Genomic DNA, 20,283 nt, shown 5'->3' with positions numbered 1-20,283 from the left:
ACATTCCAGACAAGGCCAAGATATTTTTTTTTCACAAACTTCTAAACTTAGTTAATTTTCCAAGAAATTTAACTTAGCCGACTTTCTCTTTAGTGTACTTGACGTGGGAAATATACCCTTAACTTTCAGCTGCAAGTTATATTCAGCAGTTAATGCTGTTTAGATTAACAACTTTACCTGAACATATTTACCTGAACATATTTACCTTCCAATTCGTATATTGTAAAGTCCCTTACAATTAATAAATTCTTGTCACTTTTACTAACCCAAATTAGGATCTTGAAGAAATTTTTGAAAAATAGTCATAACTATCTACAGGTAACTGAGGTAATCCTCTTATATTCCGTTTCAGTTATTGTATGACACGCTATTTTTGAAAAATAATTTTTTTTAAAGTAGGATGTTTTTAAAACGGTAAAAGCAGTAAACTTAAAGGTTATAAATTTTCTCGTGAAAAAATTTTTTATTACATTATACATACGTATATTTTTTTATTTTTATTATTTTATTCGACGGAAATATTACAAAACAAAAAAAAAATGGAATAAAATTTACAATTATATTACAGTACTTTTAACGTTATGAATTTTTCAAGTTACGACAAATTTTTAAGATATACAATGTTTTTTGTAATTTTTTAAAGAAAATATTAAATGTTTTTATGTATACCTATATTATTTGTTATTTTAATACTGTTGAAACATTGTACGGACTTTCCTTTTAAAAGAGGATTACTTTTATAATAAGGCACAATAGGTATACGATATTTATAACGAGCTTTCATAAAATCCTTAATAATTAGTCAAAGAATAAAAATTTTTTTAATTTAGCTTACACAAATAGAAAATAATTTTTTGAAAATATAAAATTCGTAGATGTATCGATTGAAAGAATTTCATTTATTTAAAAATAAACTTCACGTAGGAAATAGATCGGAGAGAGAGCGAGAGAGCGAGAGAGAGATTCGGTAATTCGAGTTAATCTAACAATTCTAGGTGCTGCGAGTTTCCAGGAAAAGATTTATCGTAGCCAAGGCGAGGGGTAATTTCTTTTTTAAGAAATTAATTCGACCGTAGCTTTTGTTTTAATCCTTAGTAAATCGACGTAAACGTTTATTCATGAAAATAATTACATAGATATACAGCTATTGAAAAATTAAGAGAGGGGGAGAGAAAGAGAGAGGGAAAGAAAAAGAGAGGAATCCTATCGAGCTTTTCATCGTGCACAGGGGCACAATATCATTTTATTTTTTAATATCAACATCCAAAAGAAAGGATGTTATATTTCAAAATAAGCTTCATTTCGCTCGAGCTCGATTTAATTTTAGACACGCGAGTTTTATGAAGAAGAACAAGGAACCTGCTGGATTATTATGCTAATGTGTCGAGTTTTCATAAACACCGATGGTATAAGTTAACGCGATCATTGAATCTGCTATTCTAATGTCTTTACGTAATATTTAAGTCATCGTTATTCACGTAGAATATCGTTGTGCAATACTTGAGACATAATAAAGAGAAACGTATTTTATAATAATTTAACAATGCTATCGGCGAATGAACTTTAATCCGTCGTTCTATTTCTTCGCTCGATTTACACTAGCTAGTGCGTGGGTGAGGTAAAGTGAAAATAAAGGACTTTCGTACAAAGGAAGTCAGTCGTCCTGGCGCCAAACTATCGATTATCTACGAGACCGAAGGTCCTCGATAAAGCACAAGATTGTAATACTCTACCGCTTATATTATTTAAATCCTTTCTATTTGACTTTCATTTGTTCTGAATTAAAATTGTAAATCGAATGAACAAGAAATAGAGATAAAAAAAAAAAAGTAAAACTAACTTTTCACATGTGGAAATCTAGTTCTATAAGTCATTGGACCGTGTCTATTTTGTAAACGTAACTGTTTCAATTTCGTTCGCTTCATTCTTTTATTTTACTTTTTCTTTTATTTTTTTTTTTTTCACGAATTTCAATAAAAATCAAACGAAGCGTAGAAATTTTGTTTCGAACGATACACCCTTCGGGCTTGAAATTAATCGATATAATCTGTCAAGTTATTTGAAAAATTGTTATTGTACGTGCACGGAAACGATACGAATTTAATAACACATATCAAAATCCAATATTTATCTATTTGGATATATTATGTTTACTTTAATTTTGTTTAAAGATCGAAAAGAAAAATGACTACGTGAATATTTTCCGTTGTGCGATTCACTCTACGTCAAATATACGTAAAGTTTTGTAAAGTTTCACTTTCCGTATTTTTGTAAAGGGGCGTTAACTTTCAAATTTTCATGGATTTTGATTTCTTGCCTTACTGCACCAATGAAATAACGAGTTTCCCGTAAGGGTAGGAACGGGCCTTGTAGAAGGAGTGGGGATATAGCTACAAATGGGCCATATCCCGGAAAATTTGAAGACATTTGCTTAAAATCCTGTAGGATCATTGTAACTGTCATAAATCAGCAGTAGTACTCAAATAATAAGTATACATCATACTTGTCAACTAACTTACTTATCAACATACTTGTTAAATACATTCAGAATTTTCACTAAGTTCAAAAATATTATCGAAGAGATTTGAGAAAGTGTGAAAAAGTGTGAAGAAATTAAACGTTAAAAGTGTGAAGAAATTAAACGTTAAAAGTGTGAAGAAATCACCGAAACAATGTTCAATTGGATAAAAAATTCCTGCAACAAGATGGTATCATCTTTGTCAAGATATGAGAAGAAATCAGATATTTCGGAATTTTCATCTTTGATGGAAAGTAATCAAACAATTGTCACCGATGAGGACCAAGCCACTTCAAATGAAAGTATGAAAAAGGTATTACGTTCCGCGCTTAAAAAGCCGAAGAGTAACGACACAAACGACTTGGAGAATATTGAAAAAACTCCCAAGAAAGTTACCTTCTTACTGGATGATAAATATATAAAGAAACATCGAAAGAGATCCAAACTATCTAAGAGATATCCAACAAAACGAGTTTCCTTGGATGAAGAAGAAAGTGATAATCTGAATGAAGTGAATTCAGACGAAGTTGTCGCTGCTTGTAAGCAAAAATTTCAAACCTTACGTTCTAAAAGCAACCTGTCCTCGCCGCCTATTAGTTCCTGCGCCTCATTCGATTCCTTAGAATTCCTCGAGGATGACACGAAAATTGAAGAGTTCGATTTCAATGAATCAAAAGAAAACGAAACATTTATAAATAAATTATTTAACATCTCATCAAAAAATAATAAGATAATAGAATATATCTACAAGAAGGCAAAGGCTTTGAGCAAGCCTTCTTCAAGAAGAACATCGCAGAACGAGACGAGTGAACAGTCGGAGGAAACTGAGAACAAGCCTTTAATCGATCATGCAGCTAATAATCATAATGACGATACTTTCCTTGACGATGAATTCATCAACCATATTGAACACGATAGATCGGAGAATCTAGGCAATACAACGACGGAATCAACGGTGGGGAAACTACTTTTTGGTGTCAATTTGAATTATCAAACTACATTTAATGACATGTACGAACTTTTTCAAAAGGAAAAATGTTCCTGATTTATGAATTATTCGTTTTAATGTATTTGAAGAAATATTTAGCTTATCATTTATTTTATATCATTTTTCAATGTATTAAAAATATTTGTACAAAAGTGTTTTAAATATATTTGGTAAATACTAAAAAATATTTTGTGAGTGCTAACGTTTTAATAACAATGTATAATTTTGTATATATTAAAGCACATTTTCTAATCTTCAAATAATAAATATCTATCACATATATTTATATATATATATATGTATACATATATATATATATATAATAGACAATCAGATTATATAATATATAAAAATTATAAAATCAATTTTGTAAAAATTGAAATATCATTGTTTGTAATATAGTATTTGCCATATAGAGAACACTTATTCTCACTAAAGTAATTATTGTAAATTTCCTATGACATTAAAGCAGATCAATAATAAAGTTATGTCAAAATATTTGATGTCTTACGTTATTCGCAAGTAAAACAGCAAGTTATCTTGATAGAACGGTGACAATTTCGATATGTTCAATATCATCGCGAAACGTTATAGATTTACGAGGGATTTGTGGGTATAAAAATAACTGAGATCATAAATCGGCTCCTCGTCTTTTAAAACGTTAATATATATAAATCTTCCGTTGGATTCATAAATATGCTATTCTTCAATGATTGTCGACTCATAAATTTTTTATTTCATATTATACGATAATGTGGTTTATAAAACAAAAATGAAGTAAATATGCACTTAACCGAAGAAGAGTATTTAGCTTGTAAAAATCGATATAAGCAATAGTATATAAAAAATTTAATGAAATAAAAAAATAAAATGATAATACTTTTTTTAGAACTTTTTATTCGTCAATTATTTATTCGTCATTAATCATTCGTTATTTTTATTCGTCAATAATTAATTTTCGTCAATAAACAATTTCTTATATTTTGCTTTTTTATTTTTATATGTAATTGATATATAAAATATATTTTTTTATTTTATTTTTTTTGTTTTCGTTATAAGAAATAAGTTTTTTCGTGTAAGCAGAAGCAGAAGCAGTTCGCATATTAATAACAAATTTTTATAAAAGCCTTGGGGACAAAGTCCTTTCTTGTGGGGTTTAGCAAGGTTGAAGGGGAGGATTCATCGCACCGATAAGAACTACTCTACCTCGGTGTTTTAACTTTTGCCAACTAGGAAGAAACTAGAAGATCACGGAAGAATATTAAAATTTTTAAGTATTAAGAAGATTAAGTTTAAAAGTATAATTTTGTAAATTTATATATATATATATTAATACACATACACAATCGTTATTACTTATATTACAAGTATCATATTAGAAGAATATAAATATTTCTATAAATTTCCTTTAAATATTAGAATAAAATTATCTTATTTAAATAATAAAAAATTACGCATTGAATAAACTTTTGTAATATTACATTTACCTTTCGCCTAACTAAACATTTAATTATTTAATATATTTTTTGCTTATCATGAAAGAAGCATTCATTTTAATAATGGATTTTTGAAAGGCCATAGAAAAAAAAAGAACAAAAAGAATATGTGCAACTGGAGGCAACAAATTTAACAGATGCACGTATGCAGCCACGTGGTAAATGAAATTATTCTCATGTGGAATACGTGACACGAAACTCTGTCTTCATCCTTAAAATGCGAGAGACACTTTATTTAATATTTCTCGAGACAATAGGATAATAATATACTCTAAGGATAACATACGATATTAAGTTGTAAGCGTTAAATATCTATCGTAGTAATATAAACGTAATTTTTGTTATATACGACTATGACAATCATTCAATATTATTGCATATTGCTTAATTTCTTGTTAATTTGAATGATTATACATTTAAGTACGTACAACGGATGTAACGTAATATGAATATGTGGATAATTTAATAAAATAGGATTAGGTATATCATAAGTTTAAAAATCGTGTGTTCTATTACGAAGTGAATACTGTATTTTAGAATTAATGATTGTAACTAATTATGAAAGTTTATACGATTACGAAACTCATAATGACTTTGTTGTACGCTTCACATTTTCTCTGTTAATGGCGCAGGATTGTTATAAATTCGATTTGTCGACATGAAGAGAGCTTCTATTTTGATCAGTGAAAATACTACAAATAGCTTTCGTTTATTTAACGAAATAGTTCCGTGACGATGATGCGTATGAAGAACTTAAACTCGAACGGATAGCTTAGATAAGGTGAGCTTATGATGCTATTGATTTACCCAATATACTTTCTCGAGCTTTAATCAAGTGATTAAATAAATATCGTTTCTTTTATCCCTCTTTTTTACCATTTTGCTTCGAGAATAAAAAAAATTTATTATTTGATGGTACTTATGCTAAATTGCACAAAGTAATGAATGACTTCGCATAAAAAAAAAAAGAAATAAATCCGATAATAAATTTGTAATTATTTTCTAAATAAATTCAAAATGATGTATTGTATTTATTTTAAGATCATACGACACACGTATTTAAATGATAAAAAATCATCGAGATTATAGTAAAAAAATATAATAAAAAAATCCCTGGCCGTTATCAGCTCGTGCACTCACAAATGCAAATAAATATTCACCGAAGTTAAAACCTCTCTTTCCCTCTCTCTCTTTCTCTCTCTCCCTCCCTCCCCCCTCTCTCTCTCTCTTAACTTTCTTCCCGTGATTTAATACACGAACACAGAAGAATCTTTTAACGCTTCGTTATCCAAATTCATGCATGAGAAACTTTTATGGCTGCAGCGAAGGATTGTTATTTTCGTTGATCGTTCTTCAAAGGACTCGTCTATAAAGAAATTTGCATTATTGTTATATTTTAAGATTGCTATCAATGTTTTTACGGTAAATATTAAATGTTATAATATAATAGGATATCTTCGAAATTTTCTCCAACAGATTAAAAGTACAAAATTTAAACATAAAATCAATTTAGATAAGACCTTTCGGTTATTAATGCTATATAATCGTTTTGCAATTTAATTACACTAATTAAATACTTGCATAATAAATTCCAATATAATTTCATAATTTTAATACGTATTTTTACGTATGAAAGAATTCTTTGATTTTACATTAAAAAATAATCGCTATTATTCTTATTCGAAAATTGATTCGTTTTAATCCGATGAATCATCATTATTCAGATTAATCTGATTTGATTCGATAAATCAGAAAATTTGTGAAGAAAATTTTTTTTCAGATTATTTCTCTTCCTCTCTCGATAACATTAAGAAGAAAATTCTTGTTTTTTTCCGGATTTGTTATTCGATTTCGTCTTAGCAGGATTTTATCCGACCTCGTAAACGAATTTTTCTTTAATACTATAACTTACATTTCATTACCTCCTAAGAAAGTTCTCACGCTAAAATATTTTTTCAGATTTTAGAATAAATTCTACTGTTTCAGAAAACACGAACAAAAATCAAGAAGTTAAGAAGATATAAAGGGATAGCTCTTTGAATGCAGTTATTCGAATATAAGCTTAAAGGAAATCGATTTGTCAATAGCCGTTTACGATCCTTTCATTCTTTAGTAAATTCTCGATCTAAGAGCAAAGAGATTTTTCAATTCGAGTTGTTCGATGTCTTTTTTACTTCTCTAAGTAGAAAATTTTCTTGAGTAATTGGAATTAAAAATAAAAAGGAGAAAAAGAAAAGAAGAAAAAAAAAAAAACAAGAAAAAAAGATAAAGAACGAACAAAAAATAAAAAGCAAAAGTTGTACTTATTTTTATGCGTAATACGAAACCTTATTTATAAAAACTTAAAAACTTTTATTTTTTAAAATAATTACCTAATTATAAAATTAACGAAAAACTTTGATCGCATAATTTATAATATTTTTAACGATGCATTAATACACATTTTGTTTTAATGTGCTACTTCAACTCGATTGAAAGGAAAATTTAACTAGCTCGTAGCATTAAAGAGGATAGCCATCGTTATCGTTCATCCGAACCGTTGCTTCGTATCAAAGAATGAAATTTCAAAGATTTGTCGAACGAGATAAAAAGGATTTATAAAGCAGATTAAAAAAGATTTAAAAAAAGAGACAAATGTCAGGAGAGTAAATATGCATGGTACATCTATTTTATCAATTTCATGCGAGAGAATTAGAAATAGTACGATAAGGAATGATTAATCGACGGACATGTCTGTAAAACAATAACCTTTTTTTATTTTTTATTTTTTTGTTTCTCTTCTTTTTACGAGTAAATAAAATCCGATTTTCTCCGACGAAGAACTATTTTTTATCTTTTTACGATTGAAAAAAAAAAAAATAAGCATTTTGATAATAAACATTTGATTTTGCAACAAGGAATTTTAATTGTTAGAATTTAACGAAAGAAATAATTAATTTTTATCTTTCACTTGATAATTCTTTTTAAGTTAAAAGAACGTTAAAAGAAATCATTGTACTTTTCAGTCGACTTTCTTAACTTTCTGTCGCGTAGTCCGTAACTGAATATCTACAATTTTCGAAAAAGTTCTTTTGATTTTTTGATGGACAAGTCGTTCTTTCGTCCTTGATTCCTTCGAGAATAAATAAGTCCTTTCGTTAAAAGACTTCCATCGGGACATCTTCTTCCATTATGGCGATGGGATCGATGATATAATATCCGAGCAAAAAATAAATCGTTATATCCACTTTAGTCTGAAGCAGATACTTTGAAAAAAAAAAGAGAGAAGAAAAAAAATAGAAAAAAGAAAAAAAGAAAAAAAAAACAGGAAGAAAGTATTGTGTTACGAAACTAATTTTTTTTAGATTAAGTTTTCATTAAGAACAATTTAGATATCAGGCGCTTTCATTAAATTAAGGTATAAGAAAATGGCAAGTTCAATTTTCAAATCTTCGGGAAACTTCGTCGTGAACTTTTGAAATTTTATGGATAGAAGGCTAATAACGGCAAAACTTTTACAATACGACGGGAGAACTCGAGAATTGTTGTGATCGTATCGATCGACTACTTTCTGTGCTATTAATAATTCCTTCATGTGCACGCGGAAGCTATCTTCGCTCGACATTTTTGTAATCCACGTGAGTACAATTTTGAGATTTCTGACAACGTACCTTTGTGCCACAGGGCAGAATTACCAGGAAGGGTTTGGGATAAAAGAATTCTAGCCATAGGCGTCGATATAACAGCATTATCTCTTGATGCCGACATGATAATAAAATAAAACTTTTTCGTTTTTATAATATTAAAACGATGTTAATATTGAAAAGAAACTTGACATATATTTGTATTTGTATATATACGAAAGATTTATCAAAAGAAAAATAAATTAAATACGCGTAGGTATTTATTTATTTATTTTTTTCTTTTTAATGAAATTATACGAGATCAAATTAATTTGCATGATCACCTTTAAACAAATAAGAACGTGTCTGAAATCTCTCCGGTGTGAATTTTGTCTGAAAGACTTTGATAAATAACAAGATATTTGTTCTGCGCCTCTGAATCTATATTAGACAACACATCCAAATACATACGCGATACGTAACTATATCTATATTTATATCTATAAAACGGTTTTGTAGAATGTAACAATATGTGCACTCGGATCGATCGAAATCAGTAAATTTTGCACGTTCTCGCTTGAAACACGTGCGTCAAGTGCACTTTTTTTCTTTCGAAGCGAATTTAACCGACGATACGACCGAATTCCAGACCATTTCTCATTAAATTTTTCTTACTTTCTTTAAAAAGTTGAAAACCGTAATTCCTATCATTTAAGAAGATTCCCTTTGAAAAATATTCTATCATTTCTACCGTGTCCGTGTTCTTCTCATTGGTCTGTCGAAAGATTTAAAGGTTTGTCGTTTCGTCAAGAAGAAGCCACTTAAAGCTTTCGCGTATCCTGAAGGAATGGTTACCCCTTCACCTTTTCGTAGTACATAAAACTTTACCGTGACGTAGAAAGCCACGTTTTTCACCTAGCTTCAGCTAGAAAACTGGTAACGAAATTCTCGTTAGTTTTCCTTTTCTTCTTTCTCTTTCTTTCCCATGGGAAAAGCTTCTCTTTTTCTTTCTTATCGTCTTCTTACTCTTTTTACTTTGAGGTCAAGGTCACTGGTAATCTACCATCCTTTTCCTTCTTCCCTTCGCTTAATCGCAATTCATTGCGCGTGGTAATTAGCACGTGACGGAGTTTTTCCTTTTAAAACGAAGGAAAAGAAGAAAAATAAGAAGAAAAAAACATTCAAGTGCCGATCTCTATCGATTGCTTCGTTATTAGTAATACTCTCGAGCGAATGCATCACAGTTATTTATTCTCTTTCCCTTTCTTTGTTCTCCCCCTTGAAGCATCATTTAATATTTTTCGTCCTTTTCTTCCGGAGGGGACAATTTTCTACCCGAAAAGAATCGCAGAGACATTCGTATCGTGTTCTATCAAATGATACAAAAGAGGGATTTTTCCCTTTGCCATTAATCATAGAAGAAAAAGACTTATCGCTGAATCAGAGTCGCATCTTCCGAAATGTCACATGAATCGATCTCCAATATCGATGGCGATAGTAGTGGTGTTAGCAGTTGCGACGGGGGTGATGTTATTTTTACTTTAGCTTTATGACGCATTAGAAATCGCTAAATTATTATATATTTCTCGTGTCATAGAGGAAACTTCGTAACTTGAAAGGAATTTCATATATCAGAGATATAGATTCATTGGTGATGTGTGGTCGCGTTGAATGTTAAAATATGAGAAGAGTTGTATTCGAACATCGATGATTAACAATTTAAAGTCGACTCAGTTGTAAATCACGTAGGAATTATTATTTCCGTTTAGTTTTTCTCAACTCGTAAAAAAAAAAAAACACAAAAGATAAAATAAAAATAAAAATAAAAAAGAAAATATTTATGCGTTAAAAGCGAATTGATCGCGAAAAATTACCGTTTTCAAAACTACATATGCTCGAGCCATAAAAATTTCGAAATTCCCTATCATAAATTATTTCTATCGGTTGAAAGCGATTACGAACTTGGCTCGTTAATACGTTATACATTTTTAAGTAAAGTAAACCAGATACTTACTTGTCATTTTCACGTGCATATCGTTCAGCGAAAGGAATGCTCAATCTAATACTCTCCTTCCAGCAATTTTACCTTTCAAAAGCGTCTCATTCGATATTGTTGGAAAAGCGATCGTGATATTGCAAAGAATTGGAGCGTAAGATGAAAACATCCGTAATCCTATCGGTGATATCTGCAGAACATACATACATATATATATATTTTTTATTGCATTTTTTCTTTTTTTTATTTTTTCTTTTTTTTATATCTAACGATAAACTTTCAAAATAAATATTACGAATGTATCATATGTAACTTGTACTACAAAATTCAACAAATGGTAAAACAAATAGATTCTTTTAATAAATATCTAGTCATTCGCAGTTTATTCGCAGTTCTTTTTTCTTTTTATTATTTTCACGTAAAATCACAGTTCCGAGAGTAGTTACATGACGTATTTAATGGAAAATAGAAAACCCGTTTGTCGGCTTTTGTTTTACATCATGAATTTGATTACCATCATTCCCTCTCTTTTAATTACTTTTTAACGCCAACGGAAAATGTCAACGAAAGTCGGAAAAGCTGCTACACACACACACAGATATATACATTTATCTAAAGTAAGCTCCATGATGTAGTACATCTGTTGAAATTGATAGAGAATTCGATTCTTATTTTAATAAAACTTATTTCTTTAGCTATTTGAGAAATGGAGAGAGAGAGAGAGAGAGAGAGAGAGAGAGAGAGAGAGAGAGAGAGAGAGAGAGAGAGAGAGAGAGAGAGAGAGAGAGAGAGAGAGAGAGAGATTTTAAACGAGAAATGTTCTCTTATCGTTCTTCGAATTGCATTCGTGTTATTGCTTTTATTATTATATTGTACAGCAATAACTAACTGCAATTATACTACTTTCCATCGTGAAATTACAACCGATAGAACGACGAGATTTTACGAGCTTACTTACTCTGCTAAAACAACAATAACGGTAACAACAAAATATAGACAATAAATTTTCTCTACGATAAATAAAATTCTCTCCAATCTCTCTCTAAATAAAGATCTTATTTTATAATCTCTCTTTTATTTTAATTTAATTACGACCTCGCGAGAAAAAAAAATATATTGTACATAGACCTGCCATATGCCGTACCTAATGTATTTTTCACTGTCCATTTATACTTATTGAGTTCCTTCGTTTCGACATTCTAATACGATTTCTTTCTTTTTGAAAGAAGAATAATAAACTCTATACATATAATGGGGGTTTTAACCCCTAAGTCATAAATTCTTTTTCTTTGTAATGCTACGTCGATTTTAATGACTGGACTTTTACTCCGAAAATAAAAGATTCCATTCTGAAGAAATGAACATTTGTCAAGTTCTTAGAAACATTTAGAAAAAAAAAAAAAATAAAAAGAAAAAGAAAGAAATATTATTTTCACTTGAAAGAGAGAAATTTTATTTTATTTAATTTTATTTATTCATGTTCTTTTTTGAAAAAATAAAAAAAATCATGTAGTACATTAAATAGTCATTGAATAATTACTATACAATTAATTAAATCACGTTAGTTCGTTAGAGGAATAAGATAAACATCTATACGATTTCATAAGAAAGTAAAAGCGATCGGGTTTGTAGATATTTAGTATGCGCCAACGTATCGTACCTAAGAGAAGTAATGCAAATACGTGAGTATGTTCCTTTATACACAGCTATTCTGTTAGGCAGCATGCCAATGGGGTTAAAAGTTGAAATTGGAATAACTTGGTCGAAGACGACGTTACCGTTCTCTTTTCACGAAGACAACGCATCGTAAAGCGCATTCGAAGCTCCTACGCTCGTCGAATGTGCGATGAGAATAAGGCATCGTACTAAAATAGATATATTTTGCCTGAGAGGGATAAAGCGTATGAAAATAGAATCGTTCATTTCTAAAATCTTTTTACAATAAAGTATAGAAAATAATTAGTTTTTATTTGATATATATATATTCTTTATAATAATAATATATAAATATATTTATATATAATAAAATATACATCTCTAATAAATACATCTATTTATGTCTATATGAATCAATTATTCTTTTTCGAGACTTTATAGGTTAATTTTTTCAGGTAATAAAAAAATATATATATATATACGTTGTTTTAATAAATATAATTAAATATATATTTCTAATGTAGATATTAAATATACCTGTACCTATATATATATATATATATATATATATATATATATATTTATAGATATAGGCTAAATATTGATTGATCGTTAATCGATCGCTGATAAAAATAAAATTCATAATAACTATTTCCATTATTTTAAATAAACCAAGAAATTTGTCGATATAAATTTATATCAGAAAAGAAATTCGATCAACGAACAAAAGAGGAGACACTTAAACGTTACCGTCGAGTGTTTCTGCAAGGATAAAGCTGTCTAAAGCACATTGTAATCTTCGTGGAAGAGGAGTTATCCTTTCATACGATATAACGATAGAAATTATGATAGAAAAGCGAAGAGGTTAATATTTACTTATGGTAAAATGTATGTTTACAACGCTATTTAAATAATTTGCAAGAAAACATTTTTTTATCATTGTTATCTATTTTAGTTAGAGCGCATTTATATTTCACTTGATAAGTTCTCAAAAGGGATTCATAAAAGCGTATTGAATATTCGTAGCTATTAACTCTAGTCGAACGATATTCTCTATGACTGTTGATAATGAGGAATATAACGAAGCATCATTTAAGGAATCAGATTTCGTGTGGAACAACTCGATCGATACAGCGCAACGATAGTAGCTTACGTGGGATTCGACAAAATCCAGTAAACCTTGGAAAGCTCGTAAACGTGACGTCAGAAAGCGTAGTTCCTTCTCGTCTACGTGCGCGTATTAAAGTTTTGCACCCTTCTTGAAATTCTATCTACCCACATATGCGAACTCGAACACACGAACATTTTCTAATTCGATTTTCGCTATTTCTGTTTGAAATTTGTCGAAGAGAATGATCATATTCTGGTTACGTTATACGTAGGTTCTACTTTCTCTAATCCTAACCGAAGGTAGGATTATTTTTACGATTAGGATTATTTCTTACGATCCTTTTTCCCTTTTATAAATTTCAATGGGATAAGAAATAATACCATAAAACTGAATAGGTCATACTTTGAATTTTAAATGTCATAAATTTAGGTAGGTAATATTTCGAGTTCTATTCAATGAAAGAAACATTGACATGACAATTATAAACGACCATATTTTTTGCTGACGTTTCAAAGATAGACTTCCTTCTAATGGATTTGCTTAATTAAACGAATTAACGTTGGGACGATTCCTGAGACAAAGTCGATGTCTATTGTCTATCGAAGTTTGGCATGTATTCGGAAAGTTTGGTTTCAATTGCCGATACAAAACTATGTAGGTATATATCTACGTTATGTAGTTAGGTACATCTAGTATATACTACACGAATTATAGTTAAAAGCGATCATTTTTGAAATTATTCATTTATCTTTATATATTTCTTCCTGCTATGAGATTTCATTTTTAACACTTCGATTATTCATAAATATACAAACCTTTGGGCTTACATATCAAATATTTATTCGTGGCTATAGAAATTAATATGCTTTCATGCAGATCGTATATCGACGAATTTAATCCATCGAAATGTGACGGTTTCGTGTACATTTACGATTCAACTTCGATTGCGATACAAAGAAAACAAATATCAATGTAATTCTCGCAACTATAAAAATTTTGATATTTTTCATTGCAATGGTAAATGTTGCTCGAAATATGTATAATATATACACGTATACGCACATGTGTGTGATGTTTGTAGGAGGATAACACTTTTCGATATTATTAGATTCTCGATGGAAATACGAGAATGGTTATTAGAATGTCGAGTTACAATGTCTGCTTTGTTGAAACTTGTTAATCCAATTAGAAATTTTGGACAGATAGAGAGATTAATCTAATCAAGTGGTCATGAAAATTATACAAAGTTCGTTAAATCCTATTCAAGCTCGTTGTATAAAATAGTTTACAATTCTTCTGATGTTCACACATACATACACACACATACACACATATACATTGTTAAAAGATATAACATAATGTTTTCTTTGTGAACGGAACAATATCGAGCTTTGACGAGTTTAAAGCTTCGATAATGAGACCACATCTGCTTTCGACGTTAGTCGAAGTAACAGAAATTATGTACGAAGGTTCTACTCGTTAAATATGACATTCAAAATCGATAAAAACATCTATACATATATGTTTAAACAAATATGTATGACATATATACATATAGAACATTAAGACTCGTGCGATATGAATTATGTCCTTGTCACATTTCGATGCATTTTAAAGTAAAAAAAACTATGTAAAGTTTAACATCTCGTGGATGCTCCAAAATCGTTTAAACCCAACATCTATTCGGACGAAAAGCGTATCGCGCTTTCATAGTCGCATGTAACTTTCAAACGTCGACACCAATTTTCCTAGCTCGACAAATATGGGACTACTGAATTCAATGTGTGCAACTTGGGAATTCCCTGCTTCTCTTTTAACGTTATTCTCTCTTTCTCTCTCTTTCACACATGTACACACACAGAACATATACACATATATTCTCAAATTTATATTAACTAAAAATTCAATGAAAATTCAATTTTTTATAAAAAAAAAAAAAAAAAAAAAAAATAGTGCGAAGACAATTCAAAAGAACAAAAAACAATATATATATATATATTCCTTTTATAAAAGAGAAGAAAGAAATGTCAGAGAATAAATCGCATTTTATTCGGATTCGCTTGAAAAGCTTTCGTGAAATCGCAAAATTCTCGTCGGGATTAAGAAAGTTTACAGTACCGAATGTAACTAAAACCTTTCTCTCGTTACTTAATCTCCTGAATTTTCTCTTATCTTTCCTATTTTTTTTCTGTTTCTTTTTGCCTCATTATTTTCGCTCAGCAGTTGGTGAATATCATCGAGAGCATAATCCCAATTTTTCGAGGAATATTTTGCAATTATTAGTACCTAGAGAATCGTTCGACGAGGAAGAAAAACCATGAACCGGTTTAAGAATAATATGCAGAAATTCGCTGGCTCCGAACTGTCTGCTCTTTGGGCTCCGATTTGGCTGACCAAGCCGATGATTCATGTATGCGCAGCATGCTGCAAAGAGCAACACCGTATGTGCGGTATGCGAGATCGCACTTGGGACATTTCGCCGATCTACGAAATTTCAAAACGAGAATTCTACTTTTTCGTAAAATTTTCCAGCGATCTAGTCAATGATCCTGTTAGGTGTCTGTACGTAATAAGTACTTGTATTTGCAAGGAGGACATATCTCGATAGACATAGGCTTAGTTATGATGTCATTATCTGTCACCCGCAATATTATGATTTACGGTTAAGCACGCAACCGATCCTCCAAGCATGTATGCTTTATGCTGCTCTAGACGAGTTAAAGGGCGGTATTCATATCGTCAAGCACCATTAAAGTAATTTTCTACTTCCGTTAACGTCCCATCCCGTTATCTTTCATCTTCACTTGGATCTTTTCTAACCGATTGACACTTGATTGCTCGATTACGAACGCAATCGTAGAACTTTATTTCCAATTTTCTTTTTTTCTTTTTTCTACGTTTGTAAACGAATCTGACTCTGCTATTATATATGTATACGCATCGTATATATATATATATTATATCGACGAAAAGGAAAAGTATAGATATATTTTACAATTTTCAATATCGTTGCATATCGATGATATCCGTATTTCAATTCAATGTAACAGTATTCTCCTCTATTACAAAATTATTACATGGTGTTCGAATATATACGAATAGATATATAATATGTGAATAAGATGCATCTCGAAAAGGATTCGATATCGATATTATTGTCAAATGTAGAAAGCATGCAATATACGAAGAAGGAAGTCCATTTTCATTCCGTAACAATATCTCGAAACTATTACAGACCGTCGAGATCGTCTTTGTTGTCACGTACTTTAAGGTACATTCAAAGCTACCAATCTATCTAATATTATCTGATATCGTTCAAACGTAAAACCGATTTTCTTTACCATCTCGAAATAAAAGATATTTCGCATGACTTTTATTCTAAACTCGTCTTCTTCAACGTAGATATATTTTAATATTTTATCACACCTATACAATATTTTACGGGCGTACGATGAATATCCTTTACGACAAGGACAGCGATTTTATCACAGATACGTCGGACGAAATCCATATGATCTTGGACAAATCTTCAATAAGATTGAAAACCATACAAAACGTGATCGCGCAAAAGTGGCCTTTCAGCGGACAAGCATGGTCTTTGGTGGGTCGATATGCCGATACTACTTTTGCTCCTACTACTACTGAATCATAATCAAATTCTACTCTGGATAATTTTATAAAAGGAAAAAGAGGTGGGCTTCGTTTGAATATTTTCTGATCAATGGAGTTCGGACGGATAGTAAAATATCGTTATCGCTTATTCTTGGTAAAAATATCGAACAATAATTTACACATTTGAAATAGCTTCGTCGATAATCTGGGTTCTTTCATATCTTCTTTCCTCTCTCTCAACACATATACATACGCGCGGATGAACATTTACATAAATATCTCTCATCTTCCTCTTCTCAAGACGAGACGCAATGTAACTAGTAGATATTGTATTAGAAACTAATACACGTTTCGTTAAAATTTCTTCGTGATTATTTATACGAAGAAACGATTTCGCACAGATATATCGCGACGAAATATATAAATAAACGAAAAAGATCAGAATCAAAAATGTCTATTCTCTCATAATACTTGTCGTTTCCCTCGAGACTTGCGGACTCGTTTCTTCTTTTATCGTTCAACCATCTATCCTAGTTCCTTTTTTTCAGAAGAATCTTCTACGAAGATCCCATTGCCGCACAGGGATTCATTCGGGTTTCTTTCTCGTGAAGAAGAGAAACTAGATTCCTAAGAAAATCTCTTTCTTCTATCCTCTAATAAAAATTCGATGAGTAACGTTCAAGTTAGATAGTAACACCTTAACATCGTCTTAAATATTCGCAGTATGTTGGATCTTTCATCGTTTAATAATATATTTAAAAAATTTTGAAATACAACTTTTTTAACCTTTATAATCGAGCCTACATTGATCGATATATTACGAGCTAAATGAGATCAATCGCTCTTCTTGATATAGAATTATTGATGACATTTATTCTTTTTCTCATTCTCGTTATCCCGAAAATAAATAAAGATATCATGATAATATTTCTTCTTTTGCTATACAATGGTAGATATTTTGTTTCCATATCTTTGAACCTTTCGCGTGTTGAGTTTAATAAAGAAGAATGATTACGGTTACGAAAATAATGGTTGGTGATACAATGTAAGTATTTAGAAATGCTCCAAGATTTAGTTAGTTTTACGAACTAACATTCGCGTTCAACTTTACGTTACTTATAATCTTGTATTTCCTTTTTACAACCAGGGACCATATATTACAGGAAAAAATTTAAGGAAACAAACAGAAGCAATGTAAGCGAAATAAGACATAGCAAATAGTAAATAGGCGGAGAGAAAGAGAAAAAGAGAGAGAAAAAAGAAAGATGGAGAAAGAAAAATAAAGAGAGAAACAGAGAGAAAAAAGAAAGATAGTGAAACGGAAAGACAGAGAGAGAGAGAGAGAGAGAGAAAGAGAGAGAGTGAATGAAAAGTACAAAACGGTAAATTGAGAGAATAAGGGTGAAGTCATATAAAAGGGGAGAAAAGTCAATTTCGTCTAACATTCGTATCGTTCTAGATTTAAGGAAAAAAAGAAGAAACAAAGAAATGTAATAGAAATTACAAGCATACTTCTAAAATGACATTTTGTATCTGTTTAATACACAGATTCCCATTGCAATCACGTAACACTTAAAGGCTGTAAGAAAGTAAGTATTCGTATCATTTGATGGTTTCGTCTCGAAGAAAACGAAGGAGTAACACAAAAGTTTTGTCTTCTTTTTTTTAACAAACATTTTTTAATTCATATTTTATTAAAAAAATAAGAAATAAAAAATAAAAAATCATCGATATCTAACATCGACAAGAGGTAGATTTCAAAAAGACATACGATCTATAAGATGTATCTTCTTTGATCATAAATCTTAAAATAATATGATCCGATGAGAGATTCAAATTATGTCAATCTGTGGGACGATAAATCGTCGAGAATTATTCGTCACTAGTATGAGCTAAGATAATACAGTAAAAGAGAAAAAAAGAAAGAAAAAGAAAAAAAAAAGTAAAGAACGTAAAAGGAAAAAAGCTTAGAAAGAACAACATTGTTATCGTCGAATAGATCGAATCGCTTACAAGAAGGTCGAAAGCATTTTACGATATATTGAATGAGTTGAATGAATGAGTGGAAACATAAGAGAAAGGTGGACACGATAAATAGAATCTTCTAACAATAAGAGTGAAGTTAATCTTCGTCAAAATATGTATATATGTATGAGAAATAAAAAAGAGAGAGAGAGAGAGGAAGAAAGAAGTAAAAGCGTAGAAGATAAAACAGAAGAAAAAATAGAAAAAAAACAAATTTAGGAAGAAGAGATACGGAAGAAAAAAATAAGTAAAGAAATGAGCTGAGCTTACGAGAGAGGAAAAGAGAGAGAGAGAGAGAGAGAGAGAGAGAGAGAGAGAGAGAGAGAAAGAGAGAGAAAGCGACAGAGAGAATAAAACAGTATAGGAGAAGGAAGAAGAGAGATGAAGAGAGAACACAACGCGCAGGCGGCACTCACTGCCAGGGTCACTTCTCGCACTCGTTTCACCAGACCGCATCTGTCCTCCGACGATCCTCTTCTTTGAAAGCTCAGTGCGCGACGAGCGCCGCGAAATCGCGAATCTCGATCTCGCAAATTTTTCATTCGACGACAATAATAAAGAAGAAAAATCAACGAAGAAAGTAATAAACAAATATTCGAACAACGATCGAAGAAGATATCGAGAAGCTAGTAATCATCTTCTTTTGCTTTTTTTTCTTCTTCGTTCTTCGTCTTCTTCTTCTTCTTTTTTCTTCGATTTGATTTCATTCGATTCGATTCGATTCGATTCGATTCGATTTTCGTGCCAAGTGCGAAGTGATTCTCATAATCTAGAAAAAGATTGAGAGAAAGGAGTTCGCTCGAATCTAACTTCGGAAATCTGAAAATAAATCGTGTCGAAGACCCCGGAAAAGGAAAACAAATAGACGTACGTGGACAAGTGTGATGAGTTATATAGGATGGACCGGTATCGGAGAAGGAGCATCGATTGGATGAAAAGTGATAAAATTACTCGTTAAGGTGGAGAAAATGAAGAGACAGACCATTTCGAGAATCACGCGGGTACATCGCTCGATTCTGTACAATAGTTGCCAATTTCTCTCCATGTTTTTTCTTGTGACATGTCGCGTACGTGTACTAATTACGAGTGCATGTATGACGCTCAAATATACTACATATATGCGTACGTGTAAAAGTTTGTGAATGAGAAGTTGTAGAACTTGACCTTGGGAGAACGTTACAAGGGAAAGAAGGAGAGCGTTTCACATTTACCGAGGATATAATTATCTAGGATAACGATCTATCGTACGACGCTCCGTACGTGATCCTTTTTTACTTCT

The 20,283-nt window shown here is 30.7% G+C and overlaps 1 protein-coding gene and 1 long non-coding RNA gene across 4 annotated transcripts in view; one reads left to right on the top strand and one right to left on the bottom strand.

Moving 5' to 3' along the window:
- Positions 1-5,037: 5,037 nt before the first annotated feature.
- Positions 5,038-20,283, bottom strand: part of LOC122629116 — a 25,349-nt gene continuing 10,103 nt past the window's right edge. The window contains exons 3-4 of the long non-coding RNA XR_006327188.1: positions 10,619-10,790; positions 5,038-6,368 (exon numbers count right to left, since the gene is read on the bottom strand). This is a non-coding gene — a long non-coding RNA (uncharacterized LOC122629116). The remainder of the gene's footprint in view (positions 6,369-10,618; positions 10,791-20,283) is intronic.
- LOC122629114 (FMRFamide receptor) overlaps positions 19,436-20,283 on the top strand; it is a 16,826-nt gene continuing 15,978 nt past the window's right edge. The window contains exon 1 of one of the 3 annotated variants that reach the window (XM_043812172.1): positions 19,436-19,633. The gene's annotated coding sequence lies outside the window, so the exon portion shown is untranslated. Of the gene's footprint in view, positions 19,634-19,674; positions 20,261-20,283 lie in introns of those variants that run through there. The other 2 variants (XM_043812171.1, XM_043812170.1) reach the window with 2 other exon arrangements.

This window comes from Vespula pensylvanica, chromosome 5, assembly GCF_014466175.1.
Source record: "Vespula pensylvanica isolate Volc-1 chromosome 5, ASM1446617v1, whole genome shotgun sequence".
Lineage (NCBI taxonomy): Eukaryota > Metazoa > Arthropoda > Insecta > Hymenoptera > Vespidae > Vespula > Vespula pensylvanica.
Note: the sequence above shows the minus strand (reverse complement) of the source record. Positions and strands in the feature narration are given on the sequence as shown.